Source organism: Penaeus chinensis, chromosome 35 (assembly GCF_019202785.1).
Source record: "Penaeus chinensis breed Huanghai No. 1 chromosome 35, ASM1920278v2, whole genome shotgun sequence".
NCBI lineage: Eukaryota > Metazoa > Arthropoda > Malacostraca > Decapoda > Penaeidae > Penaeus > Penaeus chinensis.
In genome coordinates this window covers 29184068-29189067 of record NC_061853.1, presented here as the reverse complement: position 1 = coordinate 29189067, position 5000 = coordinate 29184068, and the positions used below count along the sequence as shown (strand labels likewise).

At 37.8% G+C, this 5000-nt stretch overlaps 1 protein-coding gene across 1 annotated transcript in view; it reads left to right on the top strand.

Annotated features, from left to right (window-relative positions):
* The first annotated feature begins 1358 nt into the window (after nt 1–1358).
* Nucleotides 1359–5000, top strand: part of LOC125044123 (SWI/SNF-related matrix-associated actin-dependent regulator of chromatin subfamily A containing DEAD/H box 1 homolog) — a 28034-nt gene continuing 24392 nt past the window's right edge. The window contains 1 exon segment of the mRNA XM_047640573.1: nt 1359–1465. The gene's annotated coding sequence lies outside the window, so the exon portion shown is untranslated.

Here is a 5000-nt window from a genome sequence, read left to right as displayed (position 1 = left end):
GAAGAGAAGGGAGGATGGGAATATATTATCCACCCTAACTAACCCAGCTGGAAATTCAAGACGTAAAAATTGGTCAGTGTATGTAAACATCAAATAAATTCCAATATTTGAAAACCAAACTTTGACATTTTATCCTCGGGAAAGAAAGTAAAAGATTGGCCAAGTAAAGATTGTTGGAAAATTGAAACAATGATTCCAACAAACATTTAAGATAAGCCTGTGCTCTAGATGTTTAATTTTTTTTTCAGTGGAGTAGGTTTCTCGTCAGTATCCATGATTTAAAAGCAGTGAACGAAGACAATTTTGTTTTTGCTTTAGTATTTAGACAAAAAGATTTTCAGAGGAACATCATTGGGTGAAGTTTATTGAGAATGATGTTTAGCCTTTAATCATATCCTTTTATTTTAATTCATAAATCATATTGTATTATGAAGCCAAATGTATATTTAACTGCTATGAGCTATACAACTATACCTTACTATGTGTAACTATATATATATATATATATATATATATATATATATATATATCTTAATATATAACTACACATAGGATTATATATAGAATAATATATATATACACACAAATATATATATATCTATATATATATGTATATATATGTATATATATATATATATTTACACACACACACACACACACACACACACACACACACACACACACACACACACACACACACACACACACACACACACACACACACACACACACACACACACACGCACACACACGCACACACACACGCACACACACACACGCACACACACACGCACACACACACGCACACACACACGCACACACACACGCACACACACAAATTACACACACACACACACACACACACACACACACACACACACACACACACACACACACACACACACACACACACACACACACACAACTATACATATATATATATATATATATATATATATATATATATATATATATACATATACACATACATACATAAATATACACATATATGTATGTATATGTATATATATGCATATATATATTAATTAAAAAACATGAACATATCAATGTATATTTATAACCACGACTCTATGAAAGGTATTTCTTTGTGAATTTGTTGGATAACTTCACATCCTCTGAGCCGGCCCGGCATGCTCTCTACAAGAACCCGAACGCATCTTGAATCCGCTACAATGCGAACGCTAAAAGTCACAAAAATAAAAATAAAAACTTAGCCAAATAAAGCCCATTTTTTTATTTTTAAATATGAAGTCTATTACACGAAAGAAATATATTAGCGACTTTAACCTTCTCCGAATATCAAACAGAGGGAAATAAGGAGGGAAATAAAGCAATACTTATTTTCCAAAGACATGTCGGGGCGGGAAGCATCAGCTGTTCACTTCCTCTTTGTTTACCTCGGCGACTCCGGACTCTTGGACCTCTTATTCCTCTTATTCATGAGGTAAAAACATGCGGCCTCGTCTCGTGGTATCTGATAAATGGAATGGAACGAGGTTTGGTTGGGTTATTTGGTTATTTATGAATAGGGTGTCGGGTTTAAGGAGAAACATGAAGGAAGGAAAGAGTTTATGGAATGAAAACATTGTAATTGTGAATTTTCTCTTTTTTTTTTACGTGTGTGTTTTCTTGAAATTTTACGTTGAAGTCTTTAGCTTTAATATACTTATTAAGAAACATTACTGATGCAATGAATTTCATCTCGGGAGGTTGTGTATCTATATTTGTTATGAATGATGATGATGCCGGGAAGTTGCAAGTATGTTGTTTTTACGTAATTATTGTAGTAGATTTTTTTGCTATCAACGGAATTAGAAATCGAAACTCGAGTGACACCTATTTCTATATATTACTAATATTTACAACTTTGTTAACTTATTATCCTGATATGGGAAGTGAAATAGATAGTCCTATGTGTTGTTTAGCTGAATGTACACTTAATGTATGGAAGATTTTGGATGATTGTAATAAGAATTGACGTACTATTCCATTCTGTACTTAACTAAGACATTTATTTGCCTGATCTAATACAGAATTATGTAATCTAACATAAGATGATATTCAAGGTATATAGCAATGGAGTGCAAAATCAATTAACTATGAGTATAGTTTAAAACATAAGGATTAGATGTTGTCTTAATGAATTTTATATTTGTTATATTGTAATAAGCAAGATTTTTTCTTCTTTTGAAGTTCTTTAACTGGGTTCTAATGTAAATATATATATATATATATATATATATATATATATATATATATATATATATATATATGTATATGAAACTTGCTGTAGAACATATATTCCGAAAAGATATATTCCAGCCAAGAATGTATGTGAATGTGTTCCAACTGGCTAAAAACAGAGGAAGATTTATCCTATTTTTTACTTCATTGGGTAATTTTCTGGGATAGCATTGCAAAACCAGTTGCGACGATTTTGGTATTGATGGATTCCTCTCACTCTTTATTCTCCAAGAATATTGAAATCATGCCATGGAACCTCCCAAACCCCCACATTCTTGGCCCTGATAGCATGAAAGATACTGGGGAAATTGTGTTGTAAAATATGAATAGTATACACAGAGTCCGTCATTATATTTTCTTGTGCAGGGGGCTGTGCTGTATGTGACCCCCCTTTTGGGTTGCTGCTGCTCCCCAAACCCTGCTCAGGAAAATAAAGAATCCTCCTTGTATTCATGGCAAGGTAGAGCATTTGACAGACTCGGCACTCTTGCATGTCGGTCATGCATTCTACCTGGCTGTGGATATGTGGAGGATTCATTGTTTTCCTGGGTAGGGGTTGGGGGGTAGTAGCCCCCTGTATAAGGCAATATAGTGACTGTTTCTATGTATATTATTCATATTTTACCCCACAATTTCCCTGGTATCTTTCATACTCTCCTCTGCTATTGGGGCCAAGAGTGTGAGGGTTTGAGGGGCTTCAGTGGCATAATTCCTACATTCATGTGGACTAGAGGGTGAGAGGAATCCACAGATACCATTCTAGAAATTTACCCTGTATCGAAGTAGGGTGTTGAAATGTTATGGAGGAAAATGGGGAATATTGTAATTAACCTTTTAACCTTCTCCCAGTTAAATTCTTTGGCCATTCTAACTCCAGACACTCCAAACTCCACCACTATTCCAGACACTCCCAGGTACCTACCCCTCTTCATCCTCGCCCAACTCATCACACAAAACAAGCTAAACGGTCCATCCCATCTTCTACCCCATCGTCTGCATCAACCTCTCCCTCCATCCCTCAAACATGTGTACCCTCTTCTCCCCCCTAAGAAAACCTTAATTTCTTGGACCTCCTCAACCGACTCCACAGCAGAAACCATAGAAGACATTCAAAACTGTATAATCATGGCCTAAGATGACATACCTACACTTCATCCATCCTCCTCCTACTCATATTCCCCCTACATCCCTTCCTCCCACTCCCTCCCAACACATCCCATTCCCACCTGCTTCAGCTACATGAACCTCCTCCGTCTCTCACTCTCCTGACATTTTCCCAGAAACTGTGATCTAATTGCTCTTAAACCCCTTTCTTCTCCCTGCCTTACCTTATGGACATCCTTGCGCATTTATACATCAACTAACCCCCCTGTTTACCTTTTTCACTATTACACCTTTCTATAGTGCTATATGACCTTTGATGTCTAGCACATATACTTTGCTTTTTAACCATTAACCATTCTCTCATTCTGTACTCTAAATATGTTCTGCCCTTCCCCTTTCCTCCCAAGAGGTTCCTACATCTCCCCCAGTATCTCTTCCTCATCTAATTTCTACCGTCTCCCACATCTAGTCAAATTATTTTGCCTTTCTAAATCCAAACACTCAAAGAACTACTTCCTTGGTACCTATCCGTCTCTCCCCCCCATTCCCTGCTCGCTGTTGTGGAAGGGAGCTTAGGAGACAGAGACTGAGGCCCAATGTAGGGGATCACCCCTACCTTGGACCTCAGCCCTCACCTCAACTGATTTTGCATGGTCTTTTCTTCTCCCCCTTCCCTTTTCCTTCTGTCCACTCATCCTAATCGTTAAATCATTTTTACCCAGTTCGCCACAATATTTCATCATAATGCTATATGAACTTTGATGTCTGGCACATTTCCTTACCTGAGAGCATTGAATACAACGCTAATGACTTTAGATGTTGATGCTGCAGAAAATTTTCAATAAACAAATAAATACCCCTCCTCCTCCTTGCACAGGACAAGCTAAACACTCCCCTAATCTTCTCGTACCCCATCCTCTCAACCATCAACCTCTCCCTCCACTCAAACATCTGTCTCCTCTTCTCAAACATCTGTCTCCTCTTCTCTCCCTCATTAGAAAACCTTTGCTTCTCAGACCACCCCAACCAGCTCCACTGCTGAAACTCTAATCAGGACCCAAGATAACATGCCTATGCCTCATCTATCCTTCAATCTCTCTGCTCCCATTCCTTATGCACTCAAAGTATCTGCCACCATCCATACTCCTCCTATTCATATTCCCCCTACACCCTTTCCTCCCACTCCCTCTCAACACATCCCATTCCCCCCTGCTTCAGGCGCATCATCCCCCCTCCTTCCCCATTATCCCTTCTGCTTCCCCTTGGATACACATACAACCCTTGTTACAACAGCTTCCTTTCCTGGATTCTTTCCCTCCTGACATTTCTCCTGATCACTCTTAAACCCCTTTCTTCTTTTGCTAATCTAATTAAAACCCTGTGGACATTGTTGCAAAATTCCACTCTTCTTCCTCAGAAAACTTATCTCTCTTGTTAATCTCTACCTACCTGAACTGCTATATGACTTTTGATGTGTATCACATTTAATCATTAACTAATCCCCCTCTTTAACCTTTTCACTATTACTCATATCCTGCTATATGACCTATGATGTCTAGCTTATTTATTTTGCTTTGTATCCATTAACCATTAACCACAGATAGGCATTGATTGACCCCACTATTATTATC